Source organism: Solanum dulcamara, chromosome 5 (assembly GCF_947179165.1).
Source record: "Solanum dulcamara chromosome 5, daSolDulc1.2, whole genome shotgun sequence".
Classification (NCBI taxonomy): Eukaryota; Viridiplantae; Streptophyta; class Magnoliopsida; order Solanales; family Solanaceae; genus Solanum; species Solanum dulcamara.
The window spans coordinates 44,368,827-44,391,301 of NC_077241.1; the positions used below are offsets into that span (position 1 = coordinate 44,368,827).

Consider the following 22,475-nt stretch of genomic DNA (forward strand, 5'->3'; position numbering starts at 1 on the left):
GAGGTGGACCCCACGCCATGTGGCATCCCCTTATTGGCAACATGTATGTGTTGGCCCAATGGGGGCCGAACATGTGTCACCGTTAGGGGAAGACACGTTTCACCCCCTAAGGCAACATATATCTATATGTTAAGTGACTCTTAGTCACATTTTCTGTCCAAAGCAGCAGCCAAAAAGAAGGAAACAAATGTGAGAGAAGAAGAAGAGAAAGGCAACCATGTTTTGGAGAAATTAAGGTAAGTTTCCAATTTTTCCTCCGTGAATTAATTATCTACGGTGTTCCTCAACAATGTGGAGGTTTATACATTTATCTTACAATGTCTATGGAACCATAACTTCAACTCTACACTTGGAACAAACAAGAGAAAGTTGAAAGGAAAACTCTAGGAACAAGAGGAGGGAGCTACGGGTTTGGCCCTTTGGAGGAGAGCCTCCGTCTTTCGTTTCGTGAATTTATTATTTGAGGTGTTCCAAGGTTATATAATAGTGTTTTATAACCAAAAATTCCAATTTGGGGCAGCGAAGAAGGGACATAAACAGCTCGCTCAATTTCTGCACGATTGGAGAAGTTCTAAGTTGCAATTTGGCAGTTTTGGTCAATTTCGGGTAAGGTAAGGTTTCTCCTCTTAATTTGGAGTTTATGGTATGTTAAAGAAGTGTATTATATGTTTTTAAGTGGCTGAAAATATGAAAACATCATAGATATGCTTGACATTCGAAATAAACTAAGTTGGAGTCATTATAGTTGAATTGTCGTCGAAGTAAAGGGTTGTGCTTGTGGTGTACTACTGCAGGTGTGTGGAGGTGTATTGCAGGGCCTAAATGTATTCTAAGAATGGTGTGGGTGCTTCTGGTTGCATCCACACGACCTCTCATTTCATATAATTAAAGGTGTTACAAAATAAAGGCTAGATACCCTATTTTGATATCGTAATTTTGAGCGAGTCGTTTGGAGCTTATGTTGTATATTGTAGGTGTGAATTGCTTAAAAATATGCCGCAGGTTGTTGTTGTTTGTTGGCTGTAGTTTTTAGGGATCTAATTGGAAATTTGTATAGGGCACGTTATAGGGGAGGTGCTGCCCAATTTTCGTTAACACCTTAACTAATTAAAGAACTAGTTGAGGAGACGAACAAGGAAATAGGTTCCATGAACACTAAGGTGCAACCTAAGATGCGGGAAAGTTAATAGTGGTTGATATTCATATTACTTTTATGTTGAATAAGTTCAAAGTACGACGAGGTGAATGGGATAAAGAGTAACTCATAAGAGGTATGTAAAGCTTTCTCTTGCCATATTTTGGTATAAGTACGTAAAGCTATCTTTCTTTCCTCTTGGCAAGTCTTAGATTAAGTGAATTGTATGTGGAATGTGAGGATAATTCCATTCCCAGGAATCCAGGTATGCCACATAATTCCTAACTACAGTTAGGTGTTGACACCCCTATAAGAATTGAGCATTGTCTGTTAAGGATTCTACGTGCTAAAGAGTAGTGTATGAGAAACTATCTTTCCTTTCTCTTGATATGTACTTGGTATGAAAATGGGATTATGATGCCATAGTTGTTCACCGAGCCCTAAGATGAGCCAGGTATGAGATATGTATATAATGACCACCTGAAGGAAAGTACAGACTATATAGAGTTTAATCTCTTTCTTTTATGGCATGTCTTAGTTGTAAGTTAAATATGTCGTGAGCTCCAGAGTAACTCCATTCTTAACATCTCCTATTTACTTTTGAATATCGAACTCTCATAGTAGTTGAACTATTTCCCTTGAAACTTCTATATGTTAAAGAGGTACCAAATATACAGGCTCCAAGTCTTAAAGACTATACGAGACTAAGTGTTTTTGATTCCATAAATGATTTGTCCCTATGTTAATACATGTCTAGGGTCCTCGAGATTACTTTTGAGGCATCCCATAATGGCATTTAGAGGAAACTCGAGATGACTACACCATTACTCAGGTCCTCAAACAAAAGCTTAACTTTCTAATTTTTTGAGTCTCTGATAATGATTTAAATTGCATATAGTTACTCACTACTCTACTTGTGTATACTGTAACCCTTCTTTCACCGAGTCCCGAGCCGGGTACGTTATCGTGCACAATTCACTGCATTATCCACCGAGCCCCTCACTAGAGGGACGGGTACGTATATATATATATGATGATATGTTGTAATAAGGTGGTGATGGCATGGGGCCTATGATGGTTTCACAGATGTATTCATTGGATCCCTGGTAGGGCCGACTATATGGTATAATTTGAACATGCATGCTTTACGTAATTTACATAGTTCAGGTAAAGATTTCTGATTTGATATTTTATCCTCTGTTCCTTTATCTCAGATATGCTTCCAGTTGTATTATATTATGTTTTACATACTCAGTACATATATCATACTGATCCTCTTTTTTGGGAGGCTGCATTTCATGCCCGCAGGTACAGATGCAGGTTTTGGGAGTCCGTCAGCTTAGGATTCCGCATAGCTCAGTTGGAGGAGGCTCCATTGTATCGGAACTTAGTTTTTGATACTGACCACTGATGTATAAAATTGTGTTGTTATTCAGGGATACGATGGGGGCCCTGTCCTGCCATATGTTGTCATTGATATTGTTAGAGGTTTGTAGACATGTATATGTGGGTTGTGTATATCAGTTTGATTCAGCTGGGTCTACATGATGTATGGTATATGTTATTATGTTATAGCAGCCTTGTCGGCTTGCATGCCCTTTCATGTTACGACACAAACGAAAACGGCTACAGGTTTAGGAAAATGTTATCGCCCAATGAGGCTCTGTTACATGATATTATTTTATTTACAATTTAATTTGACAACAGTTGATAGTTAGGTAGATGGTAGGTCCAGGTCGGACCCCAATCGCGACCTACGGGGTTGGATCATGATACTATGGTACAAAACACACATATCATAGTCTTTAATGAGTTTGAGCCACCTCTTTTACATAAAGTTCAAGTTCCTTTGGCTAAACACATATTCCAAGCTTTTGTGGTCATTAAACACATAAACATGCACCCCACAAGGATAAAGGCATGGAATTTTCAAAGCAAACACAACTGCCACAAGTTCAAGATCATGGGTTGGATAGATCCTTTCATGCACCTTGACTTGTCTAGAAGCATAGGGTATACCCTTACCATATTTCATCAAAACACAACCCAAAAAAACACACAAGGCCTCACAATAAACAACAAAACCATTCAAACCTTCCGCCAATGACAAAATAAAAGCTGATGTAAGACGATCCTTAAATATCTGTAAACTCTTCTCACACTAATTCAACCATTCAAAATTTCACCTTATTTTTGTTCAGCTTCGTCAAAGGTGAAGAAATAGATGAAAATCCTTAAGCAAACCTTCTATAGTATCCTCCTAAGACCAAAAAGCTTCTAATGTTCGAAGGAGATAATTTTCTAGGCCAATTCTTAACCGCCTCTAGTTTCTTTAGATCTAATTTAATACCATCACTGGACACCACGTGGAAAAGAAATGCAACTTTATTTAGCCAAAACTCGCAGTTACTACATTTAGCAAATAATTGCTTCGGTCTTAATGTTTGCAACACAATTATCAAGTGACCCATATGATCTTCTTAATTCCGAGAATAAATCAACATGTCATCAATGAACAACACTACAAACTAGCAAGAGCATTAGTCAAACCAAATAGCATTACTACAAATTCAAAATGACTAGAGCTTGACCGAAATGTCATTTTGGAAATTTCACACTCCCTTACCATTAGTTGATGATAATTGGAACGGATGTCAATCTTAGAGAAGTAACTTGCTCCTTGTAATTAGTTAGACAAGTTATATAGCCTCCTACTTATATATGTGGTGCACGAAAAACCGATAAACAGGACTCTAATAGACGCGGTCTATGGACATTCCAAGGAAGGACCGCTCTGATACTACTTCGGTCACGAACCAATCCCGTAGGCCGTGACGGGTGCTTGAATTGGACACTCGCATATACCTCTACTAACTATAAGTAAACCTGCCCCCTATTTAAAATATAATGCAACAATAGGCATAATAACATATAAGTCGATGAGGCTATCGTAACATATGGGAACAACTGTACACACATACATATATCATCCACATACATGTCCACCAACCTCTAAGAGTAAGAAAAATAACATAAGATGGGACAGGGCCCCTGCCGTACCCGTAAAAAATAAATATACACATCAAGGGTTAGTACCAAAATCTAGGCTCCGGTACAAAGGAGCGCTTCTAAACTGATGAGTGGGACTCCTACGCTGGCGGATCCTCAAGGTGTGAGTTTGTACCTGCAAGCATGAACGCATCCCCCCCCCCAAAGAAAGGAGGGTCAGTACGACCTGTGTACTGAGTATATAAAGCATAACTAGAAACATATCTTAAATAAAGAAAGTCAGGGGACAAATACGTTACTTAAGAAAACACTCTAACTATACCTTGTGAATCATAAAAACATGTATTCTCATATTATACAATATAGTCGGCCCATTCAACGACTCGGTGAAACATATATCTGTAGGACCATCATAGGGCCCGGTGCCATCATCACCTTATCACATCACATCACATCATTATATATATATACATACATTCCCGGCCCTCTAGTAAGGGACTCGATGGATAATGTAGCGAACTGTGCACAATTACGTTCCCGACTTGGGACTCGGTGATAGAAGGGTTACGGTATACATGACTAGAGTACTGAGTAACCGTATGCAATTTAAATCATTATCAAGACTCAATGAAGTAGTAAAGATGAATTTTCATTTGAAAATCAGGGTGATAGTCATATCAATCATCTCTCGAATATCACTATTGATCATATCAAAAGAGTCTTAGACATCATAGGCATTTTAGATCGTATCTAAGACTCGATGGAATACTCAAATGTGCTATAATTTAACAAACAAGATAAGATTCATATCAAGTACCTTTGGAGTGACATTATGATTTTCATCAAAGTAGCACTTTTGGAATCATCTACTCGTATTAAGGTGTAATAAAATATCTGTTGAAAGTCAAGAAAATTGCCATCTTAGTGGCTTTGAGAATGGGGACTTCCTTGGGATCACATATAATTCATCTATTCGTTTCATAAGGTTCATGCCTAAAAAAAAGAAGACTAACTTTACCTACTTACTACTTCCCAAGGTATAGAATAACTTGAGAAGCAATAGTTCAATTATTGGAAGAGTTCTAGCTTAAAGGGGTGAATAAGAGTCATGCTTTATACCACAACATAAATTACACAAACTTAGGATGGTTGGACACTTTCATATGAATCAAGGCAAAAGGACATAAGTTCTAGGAAATTAGAAATGATGGCCATCCTAGTGCACTTAAGAATAAGAGTTTCTTGTAGACTTCGTGCATTCTTCGTCCGTTGGCTTTCAATGGGTCATGCCAAAAAAAGAAATAAGATAATCTCTACATACCCTCTATTTTCTCTCATAGATTCATTATATACATATGTTTCGTGGAATGTACGGCCCAATTCTTAGATAGTAACATATGCCGAGGAATGTTCGGCCTGATCCTTAGGTAGTAACATATATCATACTTGGCCCATCAAGGGACTCGGTACAATAAATATTTCATCATAACATCATAACTTATGTCAAATACATGTGAAGAGAGAAGAAGGGTAGCTTTACATTCTTATGCTAAAACATGCCAAGATAAAGAAGGAAGCTTCACATACCTCTTTAGAGATTAATCGTAACCCATCTTGTCTCGATATCTCCTTAACCTATTTAACATGAAAGTAATACTAAGGTTAATATCCTTCACTTTCAAATATCCCACTCTACAACAAATTATTAATAGGAGTCGTTTCCTATCCATTACCCCCCACTAATTTGTTACTATTTCTGAAGCTACCAAAAATCGGGCAATATTTTCCCTGTAACTTCAACATCCCCGAGATTTCAACTCGGCCACAATATCATAAGCCATACAAACAAAAAAAACCAGCACCATATTTACAATTAACTCACTTCAACCTTACCCAATACAAGCTCCAAACAACTAGCTCCCTACTACGATACAAAAATAGTGTTTTTAATTTTTATTTTGCAAAATCTTTAACCATATCAAACAGAGGGTCATGTGGATGAAAACAGCAGAACCCGAACCCTTTTTAAAACATTTTAAATCCCTGCAACACGCAACCCCACCATCTGCATCCGCAGTACCACAACAACAACACACTACGCGACTTCGATTTAGCTACTACGACTTTAATTTAGCTGGTTTTTAACGTCAATGATCCTTGTGAAAATTTTCCACTTCAAGAATCATTTAATACATTTAATATACCTCATAACATCATCATAAACTCAAGTTCAAAAGAGAAACTCTTACCTTGCCCAAAACTCATCAATCTCGTCGAAACTTGCCTCGGAAGTTCCTTTAGCGTGCCTAAAAGTTCTTGGCTGTTTGGTAACATTTTGGGCTACTACAAACCATAATTTTCATTAATAACACCTTCATAGCATCGTGGTTCACCTTAGATAATTAATTCCCTGAACGAAATCGGAAGCTTACCTTTTTGTTTTCCCCTCAAATTCGAAACTCTCTCTAGCTTGAGGATTTCTCTCCTCTTCTTCTCTTTTCTAGAATATTTGGATGAATTAATAACTGAAGGGATAATGATGACTAACTTTCATCAATATATATATATAGGCTACTTTAAGGGGACACATGTCATCCCCTAAGTGGTAACACATGTCAAGCCCTAAATGGTGACACGTGTCAAGCCTCCACTGGGCCAACACAACTCTTTCCTCCAATCCAAGAAAGCCACATGGCATGTGGGGGGGGGGGGGGTCGACCACCCTTTCTCCAGATGCTTCCATGTGGGGCTCCCTCATTCTGCCACATGGCAGACTCTTTTCCCCCTCATGGATTCTTAATCTCATCTCACTTTACAAACCTATGTAATCATTATCATGTAAGCTTGGTATGTACTCAAGTAGTTTAACTATGTAAGATTTCCAAATTGGTAGCTTACATAAGTAAGTTGATTCCTACGACTCATCACTTGGCCTCCAATTCCTTTCGGATTCTCATAACCATATTTCCAATTTTCCTTACGATGGGGTATCACATTCTCCCTTCCTTAGAGTTGTTTGGTCGCGTTATAGATTATCCGACGCACATGGTAACTTTTAAGAAGCTCAAGAGCTTTAAGAAGATCAAAGAAACTTAAGAACCTCTCAAGAAACTTAAGATCTTAAGAAGCTTACGATCCTTTCAAGAAACTTAAGAAGCTTAAATAAAACTTAAGAAGCTTAAGAGGTTCAAGAAGCTTAAAAAGTTTGAGAACCTTCCAAGGTACAAAAGTACGAGGTATAACATCCTTCCTCCCTTAAGAACATTCATCCTCAAATGTTAAACAAACCTTCTTCAAAATCTTACGCAGACTATAGGGAAAATTACCCTCTATTGCAATAACACATACTTTCATCACCTTAAGAGTTTCAGAAGTTGGAATTTCTTGTAGACATAGGGAATAGGTACGTATACTTGTGTTTCATTTCCTCTTCAGCTTCCCAGGTCATTTCTTCACGATTCTCATTTCGCCATAACACCTTGACAGAAGGTACATCCTTAGTCCGCAATCTTCTAATCTATCGATCTAGGATGGCGATAAGTTGATCTTCATAGGATAAATCCTCTGTGACCTTGATATCATCTACGAGATATACCCGGGATGGATCATCAACATGCTTGTGAAGCATTTCTACATAAAAGACTAGATGCACTACTTCCAGATCTATTGGTAAGTCTAGCTCATAGGCAACCTTGCCTATTCGGTGAATGATCTAGTAAGGGCCAATGTATCTCGGACTCAGCTTCCCTTTCTTTCAAAACTTCATTACTCTTTTCATGGGAGACACCTTTAAGACCACCCAGTCACTCCCTTGAAATTCCAAAGGTCGACGTCGATTGTCTACAAATAACTTTGGTCAACTTTGGGCAGCTACTAATCTCTCCTGAATAAGCTTTACCTCCTCCCCTGCTTGTTGGACAATGTTTGGGCCTATTAGTCATATTTAGCCAACATCAGACTAACAAATGGCGACCTATACTTCCTGTCATACAAATTCTTATACAGGGCTATCTAGAGACTAGAATGATAGTTAATATCGTAAGTAATCTTGACATGTAATAGGCAATTGTCCAAGATACATGTGAAGTCAAGTGTATAGGCCCACAACATATCTTCTAGCATTTAGCTAGTAAGCTTAATCTGTCTAACGGTCTGAGGATACAATCGTGTACAAAGACCTTTCTGTGTTCCCAATCTCTTTGTAGGCTGATCTTCACTAGTTAACTGTAACTCAGGCTCCTTCATATGAGACAATAGTTATGGGAACTCCATAAAGTCTCATCATTCTCTTGATCTATAATTTTACACAATCACGGCTAAACAAGCAGTCCTTGATCGAAGGAACATTCCATATACCATCATCCATCCATGGAGTGCAAAATGAGTCTTATATCCAAGGTCTCATTATGGAATCTTCGACCTCGTGCATTACTTCTTGCCTTCTTTAGATGACATCAACTGGTGCCCTTACATTTTGGGTTTTGCTTTTTTTTTCCCCATTAGAGTTGGCTTCCAAGTGGTGTCGAAATTCCCTTACACAATGGACTGTATAGCCGTTCCGTGATTTTCCTATCATTAACTGGTATTATGTTAAAGAACTATGGCATAAAAATGAGCTATCTATTAGTAATAAGCTAATCCTTATTGTTTTGCTTAAGCTTTTTTTACAGTTCCCTTAACGTAACTTATAACACTCTACGTACATAATCTCCTATCGTTGCCTCGCCACTAGTTTGAATTCCTCTATCTCGTGCGATCATACCAGTACTAACGCACCAGATCCTACTAAAATTTGGAAGTTAAGCGTGCTTGGTCGAGAGTAGTACTAGGATGGGTGACCCTCTGAGAAGTCCTCGTGTCATATTTCATTACAATCCTTACAATAATGTGCAAGGCACTCAACTTATCCCAAGATTTACCTCAGCGTCGTCTCGCTAGTCTTCACGTTTTGCCTTTCCCTTTCCTTTTTTATCTTACAACTAGTATCGGGGTAGGTCTTTAGTTCCACCACGACCATGTGCTTTTTGTTCATTTGATTTCACTTCTCTTTTAATCTCTCTGCAACGTCTCCAAAATATCATAACTCATTTTTATCATGTACTCCTCCGCTTGGTCTTATGTTGTATATATTTATTCGTAGGTTGCATAATTACTTTTATACAACCGGTATGAGGTAGACGCAATCTTTTCATTTCCTAGTCCATCTTGTTTTACATATCACCTTCACACTAGAACTTGCTCGCGCCGACACTATTCTATCCTACCCCTTTTTTTTTCCTTCCTTCAGGTACTCCTTGATCTCCTCATTCCTTACCGTAGGAGATTTTCTATTATTTCTCCCTGATACTTGTATGTCATATCTCCGCGGCCAACAACTCTGTTGCCATATCTTAATATTTACTCAACCATGGACTTACTACCCTTTTGCACGATCCTTAGATCGCTCAGTCTTACCCTCTTATTGTATCCACTACTTTTTGTATGCATCCATCCATTCGAGTCTCTGCCAATGGTTCTACGCATAGCCTCAGATATCATAGCTTTTATTGATCTATTGCTGACTTTTAGCCCTTGCTAACTCGTGCTCGCATGAAATCTCGTTTGAAGTTTAAGCATTCCCGTTAACCTATTATAGTGTTAATTGACTTCATCCCACACTTGTACTTCTCTTGTCCACTTCCCCCTTTTAGGGTGTACCCATGTCATCCTCTGCGTATTTTCAACTGTTCATACGCATATAATTTTGCTCCAACCCATTTGAGATACTGCACCATGTCTACACCTTTTATTAGATATTCAATATTTTAAGTAGCTCCTGAAACCTTAATGCAACCATGGGGTGCTTAAAATTATTGATAACTAGTACCCAATCTAGTCCAAGTACTGGTATTCGAGTCCTATAGTTAATATAGAAGTTTATCCAGGGACCCATCCCCACTAGTGACCCTTGTTTCTAGCTCTGCTATAACACTATCTTTATCCCAATGAATACCACTTGTTACTCTTAATGGACTCGCAACATATCAATGCTCTTGCAGAGCTATCTCCCTTATGCTTGAGGGGCTTTATATTTTCCATAATGGAATCACATATCTATAATACTTCTTTATATCTCATAAGCTTTTATCCTTGTCAGGTATATGAGGTCAACTTCCAATTCTTCTCAGTCTCATGTCACTTTTACTTTAATACCGGTCTTATTGTTACACCCTACACTATGGAGCTCAGAATGTCTCTTAAGCTTCTTAGCAGTTACTATATAAGCCGAATGATCTATAATGCCATTAAACAACTCCAAGGAAGGGAGAATATGATACCCCATAGTAGGGAAGGTTGGAAGTCGGCTTATGAGGAGTTTGAAGAAGTTGGAGGCCAAGTAAGGAGTCGTAGGACTCGACTTACCTACGTAAGCTACTAACTTAGAAGTCCTATACACTTAAGCTACATGAGTACACGTCGAGCTTAAGTAGCAAGAAGTGCATAGCCTTTTGAAGTAAGACGGGATTATGAGATCACAAAAGAGAAATAAGGAAAAAACGTGCCTACTCAAAGCAAGTAGGTGATGCCCTACTTGGAAAAGCAGTTGATGCACCTACTTAGAGTCAAGTAGGTGATGCAGCAGCTTAGGGTGGACCCCACTGCCACATGGTAACATGTAATTGGCCAAAAAAGTTGAGGTGGCACCTTAGGAGGCTGCCACATGTCACCCTAGGGGGTTTCCACGTGTCACCTTCTAGAGAGGTGTATATATATATATTATTTGACTCTTAACCCTTTCATTATCCAAAAAACAGCCAAGAACATAGAGAGAAAAACGTGAAGAAAGAAAAGAACAAGGCAACCATGGTCTTGAGAAACTAAGGTAAGTCTCCAATTTTTCTCTGTGAATTAATTATCTAAGGTGTTTCTTGGATACGTGGAGGTGTATATATGTATATTAGGATGAATAATGAGTCGTTAATTCATCCTTACACTTGGAAACTTGAGAGAAATTTGAAAGAACAAAGAGAGAAAACGTTAAGAGCTAGTTAACAAACCCATTTTTGAATGGGACTGTTATTAGTAATATTAGTATAACTTCTTGTGTACAACTTCGTTTCGAATGATTCAATATGTTTTGGAAAGGTATTTCATAGTTATATCACTTTCATTATAATTTAAAATCCAATTTTGATTTTATCTGCTCGAAAAAGGGTGATGAAGTATGGAGGAGGTACTGCCAAGATTTTGGGTTTGGACATCTTACACGGACTGCTGTTGGTATTTTGGGCATATCCTTTTGTAAATAATTGATGTAGGGGTGATTCTAAAGTTTATGTGACCCTAAGATACATTTATATAACTTTTATAAAGGACATAAAGCCTGTTTCCTTAAATTACCCCTTCAAAACAAAACAACAATGCAAGACAGTAAGCTGTCCAGAATTCACATTTTGATAGTTTGGAGTGAGTTGTTTGGGGTTTGTATTGTGTAAGTTGGTGCAAATTGCTTGTATATATGTTGCAGGTTGTTCTTTATGGTTGGATGTAGTTATTAGGGGTGTTATTAGAAATTTGTATTGGGCATATTATAGGGGAGGTGCTGCCCAATTTTCGTTAACTCTTTAACTAGTTAAGGAACTAGTCGAGAAGACGAGTGAGGAAATGATTTCTGTGAATACTCGTGTATAATTAAAGGTGATGAATAGTCAAGGGTTGTTGATATTCGTATTTCTTTCATATTGAATAGGTTCAAAGGACGATGCGACAAACGGGATAAAGAGTAACTCATAAGAGGTATGTGAAGCTTCTCTTGGTATATTTTTGGTATAGGTATATAAAGCCTATCTTTTCTCTTTCTTTTGGCATGTCTTAGATGTAAGAAGGATATGATATGAGCTTTGGGGGTAATTCCATTCCCAGGTTATGAATATGACTTCAGGACCCTCACTCACTTTTGAATGTTAAACTTTAAATTAGTAAGCTACTATCTTCTAGTCTTCAATAGGTTAAATAGTAACTAGAGGTATAGGCCTCTATCCTTAAGGGCTCTACGAGGACAGATGTCTAGATCCTATAAGCTGTTTGGCAATATTTTGACACATGTCCATGGTTCCTGATGCTCCATACAATCCTCCATGATACCTAGCAGGTACTTCAATTACTTCCAAGTGACGATTCACTTGATGACTTCATTGAGTCTCAGATAATGATTTAAATTGTGTTTTGTTTCTCACTACTCTACTCATCCATACTGTAACACTTCTTTCGTCGACTCTAGGAGTGGGAATAGTAATCATGCACAATTTTACTGCATTGTTCGTCGCGTCCTTACTAGAGGGCCGAGTACGTATGTATATATATGATGCTGTGATGATGTGTTGTAATAAGGAGGTGATGGTACTACAGATATGATTCACCGGATCCCTGATAGGGCCGTTTATATTAAAAATTTGAGCATGCATGATTTTACTTTTCCAGGTACAGGTTTCTAATTTGGTATATTATCCTCTACTTCTCTATTTCAGATATGCCTCTAGTCTTATTGTGTTATGTTTTACATACTTAGTACATATGTCGTACTGATCCCCCCTTTTCTTAGTGGGGCTGCATTTCATACCCGCAGGTAAAGGTACAGGTTTTGGGAGTCCGTTATCTCAAGATCCCATTCAACTTAGCTGGAAGAGGATCCATTGTATCGGAGCCTAGTGTTTGGCATTGGCCGTTGATGTATAGTATTATTTTGTTATTCAGGGGTACGGCGGGGGCCCTATCTTGCCATATGTTGTCATTGATTTTGTTAGAGGTCTTCAATCATATATATGTGGGTTGTGTATATCAATTTGATTCAGCTGGGTCTACATGATGTATGGTATATGTTATTATGTTATGGAAGCCTTGTCGGCTTGCATGCTCTTTCATGTTACGACACAAACGAAAAGGGCTACAGGTTTATGAAAATGTTATCGCCCAATAGAGCTCTATTATATGATATTATTTTATTTACAGTTCAATTTGACCATACCTGATAGTTAGGTATACGGGGGGTCCATGTCGGACCCTAGTTGCGGCCTACGGGATTGGGTCGTGACAGAAGTGGTATCTGAGCAGGTCGTTGTTGGAGTGTCTACAGACCATGTCTAGTAGAGTCTTGGTTATCGATGTGTTGTGCGCCACATCCATAAATAAGAAGCTACAAGACATTTAGGATGTTACCTTTCTTTCACATCTGAGATCGTGCTATAGATCTTAGTCATAGGACAATTCCTTATACTAACCTTAGATCTTAACAGAATGACGACACCACCAGAAGGAGGAAATTGATGACATGGGAAGTTACGAAGCACGTAGGTAAGTAAAGTGAAGGCACGAAAGATATCTGTTGAGAAAAAGTATTGACATGTGATTGAAAGGTTAAGTCAGAAATTGAAGGGGAAAGTAGACGAGAAAATGTAACAGATGCAGTCTGAAGTTGGACATACGAGGTAAGTCCAGTATTTTTATATTATTATGGACATTGAAAGCCTTGTGTGGCTGTAATATGAGATAATATTGAAAGCCCTATGCGGCTGTGATGTGATATGAATATATATGTGTTGGCCCTGTGAGGCATTGTTGTTATTTTCTGCGTGCAGGTTTGGGGATAAGTAAGAAATATAGAGCAAACTCTGCCAAAATTTTCCCAGAACAAGAAAAGGGGATAAAACATAGCTTTATAACATGTCTTGGAAATTGATATCGAGTACCCATATTATGCTAAATTAAAGTTGTAAGGGGTACTATTCATTTCATAAATAAGGGACACTTTTTTTACTTAGGGAAGTTTATTACGGAAAAACAAAAGTCTGTCTGAGCAGTACAGATTAGACCACAGTATCTCCAGCCATAATTGTGCTGTAGAAAAAAAAAAGAAGCTCAGGTTGAAAGGTAAGATGTCCAGTAATTGAGCTTCACTCATTTTTAAAGTACCAAGCCCCTATCTCCTAATTGTAAATTAGATGAGTTGTTCAACTCGAGGATAAACTTGGAATGAGATTAGGTAGGTCAAGTATTAAAAAAGTACTGTGATGTTTCAGAGATTCTGGTCTCTTCCAACAATGGTTGGAAAATGGTTTATGATAATAGTTTATAGTCCTCCACCGACTAATTGGGAAAAGAGCTTCGGACAGAAGGACCACAAAGAGATGTTAGGAACTGAATATGAGTACGAACAAAAAGAGGGATATATAAGTATGAATTGAACGGGATGATACAATTATACAAGGATAAAGTAGGACCACTAGTAAGGCGCACTTAGTATATGTTGACTAAGTTAAAATCCTACATTTAGTACGTAGTAAGAGCATGGAGCTTAAGATACAAACAAATGACGCGTGTAAACAATGTCGCCCCAAAAATAATGGAACCCTTAAGGGACGAGGATGGCAAACTTAAGGAATAATTAGTGTAACCTACATTCACCCCGACCGCCATTCAAGAGAGATACCGAAGGCTTGAACTTTTTGCTAGCTTTGAAACATGGGCCGAAGGAAGAGAGGATAGGCTTATTCTGAAAGTACGCATTTCTTGCTCTAAGTTCGCTGGGTTGGATCGAACTAGTTGGTTTGGCAGGAAGATAATGGCATAAAAGAAGCATTCCATTTTTGGAAAGACGTAGCTTCCATTCATCTTAAGAAACAAAGGATGTAGGTTGTGAAAGCCACTACTCCAAGAGAACATGGGACAATGAATGCCAAAATACAAATGTTGCCTAGTTAAAAGAAAATTTAGAACGGCTACAAGCATATATTAACTTTTTATAAAGACAAGTAGAATGTGTCCTCGGATGAGTTGTACCATGGGTCCCAATACTCAAGTACAGATTAATAGCTGAGGTGTCGCACCATATATGAAAAGGGTTCTCGACGTTTCGTAATTTAGCCAAGGTTCCATACTTGGATAATCAGGTTGGGAAAAAAAATAATGCAGAAAGACGGCGACATGATACAGTACCAAGTACATTAGGGAAGGAGACTCGATGAAATTGAGACTTGACATAGATCAAGGTATAAGCGGATAAAGGTATAAGTACCCTCTAAAGGGGGGAAGCAAGTTAGAAAACTGCAAAGGGTAAGATAAAGGCAATTGATGTGGCAACATCTTCGAGATGGATGCTTAAACTTCAATAAGATCCTTTGTTGAACCAAGTTAGAAGGATCTAAAAGTCATCAATAATTGGACAGAAGTTAAAATGCTATGCAAGATAGTGTTAAGAAGTTTCCAGCAAGACCTAGAATAACATAATGCTAGAAGGTGGGTGTTGACACCCAATTTTGACCGACCTATAATTATTTTTTGAATCACTATCTTAATAGATAGACATTTTTAAAAATTATGTTCTTGTATTATATATATATGTATAAAGTTAAATTTTTTAGTTTTTTCCAAAATAATAATAATAATAATAATAAAAAATCATATATTTTGGATTTTCATAGCTTATAATATTTTTTTATTTGTTAATATTATCAACATCATTTCTTATCGTTTGTGAAAATAACAAGCTTTGTACATTTAAATATTTTTTCACATTATTTAGTATATATTATACGTGTGTGTGTGTTTTCTTTGTAATATATTACTTAACTAAGTATATTTTACCAATTTACTTATTCATATTAATTTGTGCATATTGCATACCTATTTTAATACGACTTATATGCACATCCATATAAAGTTGGTACTTAATTAAGTTTATATTGTATGTACATGCATATTTATTTTATATATATAATATTAATACTTGATAAATTTAAAATTTTTCTTATTCAACATGTATTTGATAATTAATTAGATGACATTTTTTACAACTATTTATAATTATGTCCTAATCAATTTTAATATAGTCTATTTTTATACTCAATTCTAATCTCAACCGTACATTGTATTTTGATCAAACGGCACCTATTATTCTTATCTCTCTCCATCCCTAACACCCTAAACCTAACTAATGTTTTGGATTTTCATCTTCTTCTCAAGAAGAGAAGAAGATCAGCTGCCTCCCATCACCACCATACCAACCTCTCTCTCCGTCGATCTCTTCCTCTCGCCGGCGAACAACATCACCAAACGACCCCTTACTTCGTTGCTGCTCCATCGCAGCAACACCTGCAACCAGCAGCCCCTCATGCTGTTTCTCCTCCGGCGAACAACCACGTACAGCAGCGACACACAACAGCGTCGACATCGTCGGCGAGAAACGCAGCAATCAGCTGCTGCTTCTCCTCCACAGCGTCTCCTCCGAGCTGCTGGCCGTCGAGCAGCAACGCAGCAACCTCCGCAACGACAAAGGTGGACAGCAGCTCCTCAGCGGCGACCTCACGCACAAACGCCGATGAGATGAACAGCAGCAACGAGCTCCAATTCGAAGCAACAGTGGCGACGATTTCCTTTGAAATGGACAGATCGATCCAAAACTAGAGGTCAAGCTCATCTTTTGTCAAAGACGGATCTTTACAGATCCGTCCGGGTACATTTTAACTCAATTTCTAAGCCTAGCATTTCAAATCTTTGCTCACTGTTAAATGATTGTGAGAATGGATTTTGGGTTTGGTTTGATTTTCTTTTATTTGTCAGTATCTACTGTTTTTAGATTGTATATTATGTGCTTATCTCATTAGATGTTTTTGTAGGTTATTATTGTGAACTGCTCCACAAATTCTAGGTTGTTACATGTTTGTTTCTATAGATGATGATTTGAAAGATGGAGATTTTGATTGAAAAGATTTACTATCCTTGGGAATTATTTTGTGAACAAGGTGTTGTCCTTGATTGATTTCTTCTTCCTTGCGAAATTGGGGATAGCTTCGTTAATCTCCTATTCTTGGTATACTATACACTATTTTTTGTAAACTACAGCATGATTGACTGATTTTGGTGATAAATAGTACCTATCCCCATGCTCGATTTGATCTTCTTCCCTTGACTGTCTAGACATCCTTTACTCTTCTAACTTATGAAAATTTAGCATGATTGATCTTGCTCCCTTATTTGATTGAAATATATTAGCATAGATTTTAGTAAGCTAATTGTTTATTGTTACCTTATTTAGTTTGGACAAACTGGTTACTTGCTTTATTATGGTGGATTTATTCTGATTGTGAAAAATCTCCTTGATTGATGCACCCTCTCTTTGGCACTATTAAACTAATTTAGGTGATCTAAGTATTAGCCTGCTTGTTGGTTAATTTGAAACTTAATCGATTCACTTGTGTTAATTAGGAAAGTTCTCTTCTTTGATTGATTTTTAAAATATTGCCCTCATTAATTCTTCGATTTGTTGATATATAATCTGCATTGCTCTTTCATCATTGATCACCGGCAAGACACACTGTACACTTGGACAACTTTGACATTTTTAAGCTCTATACACTAAATTGACATCATAGTGAACAAACACTTCATATCTGTGAATCACTAAAGTTGTAATATATATATATATATATATATATATATATATATATATATATATTTGGTTTACATGTTGAAATCTGAAATGTTTCTATACTGATGAAAGTTTGAATTTGTTTGAATAATTGATTGAATAATTTTTATAATTATTGACAATGGGCCTTTTTGGGGGACTTTATTTGCTATTTTTCTGATTTGTTTTTGCCAACCTTTGAAATAAGGCTTGTCTTAATTTGACCAAATCATAATAATTGATTGATTTGTTTGAAAATTTTAACAGATCTTGCTTTTTGAAATATTGTTGGATTTGTTTGTTGAAATTTGAGAAGCTCTTTTGAAATATTGGTCCCTTTCATGGACTTATGGCACAAAAAGTTTGAAGAAAAAAAAAGAGAAAGTCTTTTATTAACTTGTTTTCTTAAAATTATTTGAGGGATTATAAAAGAGGACCCTTCCTATTGATTTAGGAGGGGGAAGAACAAACAAGGAAGACAAAAAGGGACACAAACAGAGAGAAAGGGAACAACACAAAACAAAAAACACAAAGAGTAGAGAAAGGAAAAGAACAAAAAATATATTCTACTTTATATTTCTTACACACCAAAAACGAAAACAAGAGATAATAAGAAAAATTTCTTACATACTTTATTATTGTTTTGCTTGTTCTCAACATCACAAGTTAGATTCTATTTGCCTATTCTTCCTAACTAAAGTATCCAGGTTAGTTTCAATCTTTCTTTATATGTTAGTTTATTATTTTAAAAATGATCTTGCTTTGTTTGTTTACTTTATCGGAGTAAAATCATATGATCATTTTATACCTCTATATATATTTGTATATTGGTTGTGTTTTCTTTATGATTTTGCAGGGCTTGAACTTCAAAGTTCAAGACACGAGGAGTGCGAAAGTTTAAAATGTCATTATTTCGTTTACATTTTTTGTATTATTTATCCACTTACCTTTTATTTTAGTTTGTAATAATCTTGTAAATTCTACACTGTATAATAATATACATTTTGGGGACTGTCTAAAGGGAGAGGGGAAATCTACGTGATGCATGTTAATTAAATCATATGTCACGGTTTAAGCTTAATATTTTCAGCATATTAATTGAAACTATACTTACATGACTTTAGCATGTTGATTTTTATAGAAATCATGTTTAAAATTTAATAAGTTTAATAGGCTACTTTAATAGATACAATACCTATATATTTGCTAATAAATATTTATATAATATTATGTCATATAGAACTATGTTTATAGAAATGAATAATATTGCAAGCATATAAGACCAAGATTTTCACCGTAAGAAATATACATAAATCACGTCTTTAGTACTTAATGAATATTTTTAGTATTTTATAAGAGTTAATTTACGCTTACAAGATTACAAATATTTTTATCATATTGACTCATATAGAAACTACATCTATAGAATTTAATTAATGTTCCTATACATACTTTATTTGGAAACCTTGGCCAATGAAAAGATCTCTCCGTCGATTTTTGAGGCCTCCCCATTTAAAGACGGAAATTTTAGTTTAAGTTTACATTATGTATTATATTTTTACAAGTTAAAACGGTCGATGAAGAAATTACCGTCGATTTTCAAGGTTTTCCATGTTCATAAGATGACTTTTAATTGTAATTATTATTATTATCATCATCATCATTATTAATATTTATCCCTCACTAACACTTTATCAAGTCTTTTACAGGTATTCAGAACTGCTTTCCGAGGAAGCTATTCGAATTAAGTTCGAATAATATTTTAAATTTATTATTGAGTATATTATTGACGTTAGACAAATATTAGGCCGTTCCTTATATTATTGCTTTAATTTACTCTTATGTATATTTCATTATATATTTGTGCAATATTTTTATCTCCTCAAATTTAAAAAATGAGTTCAGTTGGGATTCACAGTTTGGATTTTTGAAGGATGCTAATACCTTCTCTTCGGAATAAATCCATTGGTTTTTTTTAATTATCTTAAAATTATGGTGACTCATTAAATTAAACTATTTTTGAACAATCGAATTGATTTTTTACGAATCACCATGACATTGCTCCTTATTTGCAAAAAAAAAAATATAGGGATGTAACACTTATTATAGTTACGCATCTGAACCCACCATATAATAGAATTCTATTTTTTATAGTGTATATAGAGACACATATATTTAAAAATTATTTTAATTATTCTCTACTAATATTTTGTCAAGCGTTTGTATTCAGAAATATTTTACAAAAAATAATATTCAATAGTGTTTTTCTTTTCATATGGTAAAAGAGTTTTTTTTTTCTATACATTTATATTATTTTCTCATATTTTTATACATATAGTTGACAATAACATACATTATTTATTTGATTCATATTCTTTTTATACATATGTTTTATATAATTTTAATACATATTTTTTACATATATATGTGTTATACTTGCAAATTAGTAATGTTATCCCTCCCTCATTGATAAATTAAGTCTAGCCAGGTACTACATTTTGTGGATTTCAAAGGATGCCTAACACCTTCCCTTTGGAATAATGTAAACCCTTACCTAGAATCTAAACTGGTTTTTCGTAGATCGAAACGTGAATCATACAGGTCATGCATCAAATAGGTTTTCCTTATTTTCCTTAATAAATTAGGTGGCGACTCTATACAATAATCAATCCTTTTAGAGTCAATATGTTGTGCTTTATCTAACCTCGGTTAAAAATAGGGCATAACAGTGGGTACGTATAAAAGCAAAAGAATATAGCAATGAAAGGATATCGAATAAATGAAGGGACACTACAAAATATAATGACAGCATGCTAGACCAAAAGCCAAAATGTTAGCTATAGAGTTGGTCACAAATGATATTACGATAGATGTATAACTAAGGACAAAAGAATAGAAAGCCTCCTATGGTAGGAAATGAGAAGAACACAGAGTGAATAGGGGAAAGGAAAGAAGTGAGACCTAGCGAGACGACGCTAAGGTATTTCTCAGGTTAAGTTGAGCACCTTCTCACAGTTTTGTAAAGGTAAAGGAAGACATGAGATAACAATAATAAAGAGTTACTAGCTGGGGTAAGGAAAGTATAAAATGGTTTAAGTAAGACCGGCAGAACTAGCTGGTTACTACAGGATGGCGAGCTCATATGCCAAACTTCTTCGGCACTATAACAACTAAGGATAGATGGAACTCAAAGTGGCTCTAAAGGTCACTATATGAACGAACTTTAGCGCTACTCAGTAGCCAACCCCAATAAATAGGTGCGTACAAAAAAGGGTGAATATAATAGAAGGAGTTAAATCAAAATGACCAAAAAGGGATATGGTCGTAGTGAAACTAAAGATCTACCCCTATACCGATTGCAAGATAACAAAGGAAAGGGCAAGGCAACACATAAAGACTAGTGAGACGACGCTAAGATAAATCTTGGGCTAAGTTGAGTGCCCCGCATATTATGGAAAGGATTACAATGAAACGCGACATGAAGATGTCCTAGGGATGTCGCCCATCCCAGTATTACTCTCGCCCAAGCACGCTTAACTTCTAAATTCTGGTAGAATTTAGTACGATAGTGCGGGTATAATTGCACGAGATGGAAGAATCTGAACTAGTGGCAGAGAAACGATATGAGATTATGTTCCTAGAGTACTATAAGTTACGTTGAGGGTATTGTAAAAAGGATTTAAGAAAGATAAGAAGGATTAGCTAATTGCTAACTGACGACACACTCAAATGCTACAGTTCTTCAACATAGTATCAGTTAATGAGAGGAAAACAACAGAATTGCTATACGGGCCAGTGGGTGAGAGAATTTTGACACCACTTGGCAGCCAACTCTGAGGGCGAAAAAGAAAAACCCAAAAGGTAAGGGTACCAGCTGATGTAATTTATAGTTGACAAGAAGTAATACCCGAGGTAAAAAATTCCACAATATGACCAGGGTTACAAGACTCACTTCGCACTCCATCGAAAGATTACTCTAGAGGGAATATTACCTAGGGATTAATGATATTAGCCCATGCTTTTTCAATCAAAGGCTACCTACTCAGCCGAGAAGGTGTAAAATTATAGGGTAAAAGAGTGGTAGGACATTACGGAGTCCCCATAGCTATTATCCAGATGAAGGAGCCCAAGTTACAGTTAACTACCAAGAATCAGTTCGCGAAAAAAACTAGGAAGACACATAAGTCTTCGTACACTACTTTACACTCAAACCTGATGAATAGGCTAAAACGTACCATTTAAATGCTAAAGATATGTCATGAGCTGATATTGTTAACTTCAAAGGTATCTGGGATAATTATCCATCACTTATCAAGTTACCCACCATAATAACTACTACTCCAGTATCCCAATGGCCCCGTACAAGACTGGTAGAGCAAGATGTGTAAGTCCCCTATTGGATGGGGAGATGTTAGAGAGACTAAGCCAAAGAGCCCGACATGATTGAGCAAGCTAAGGATTAGCCGCACAGAGTCGAAAAAATAATATACAGATAATTGACATCGACAGTTAGAATTCAAATTGAATTAGGTGTTTGTAATAGGGTCACCCAGGAAAGGAGTAATAAGATTTGGTGAGAAAAGGAAAATTATCCCAAGATATATTAGACGGTATCAAGTTGCTCGTGAGGTGGGCAAAGTGGCCGGTAAGTTGAGATTACCACCTTATTTAAAAATTATACGCCCAGTCCATCAGATAGGGATGCTTCGCAAGGGTACTGACGAGCCACCTAGGGTATATTCCATAGATGATGTCCAGGAAATGAAATCCTGTGAGGAACAACCTATCGCTATCTTAGATCGGCAAACTAGAAGATTGTAGACTAAAGATGTGCTTCCCGTCAAGATACTATGGAAAAAACCAAAACAAAAAAAGGGAATGACTTGAGAA

General features: G+C 36.4%; 1 pseudogene; it reads left to right on the plus strand.

The window, feature by feature from the left end:
* The first annotated feature begins 8,892 nt into the window (after positions 1–8,892).
* Positions 8,893–9,011, plus strand: LOC129891025 (5S ribosomal RNA; annotated as a pseudogene).
* The last annotated feature ends 13,464 nt before the right edge of the window (positions 9,012–22,475 follow it).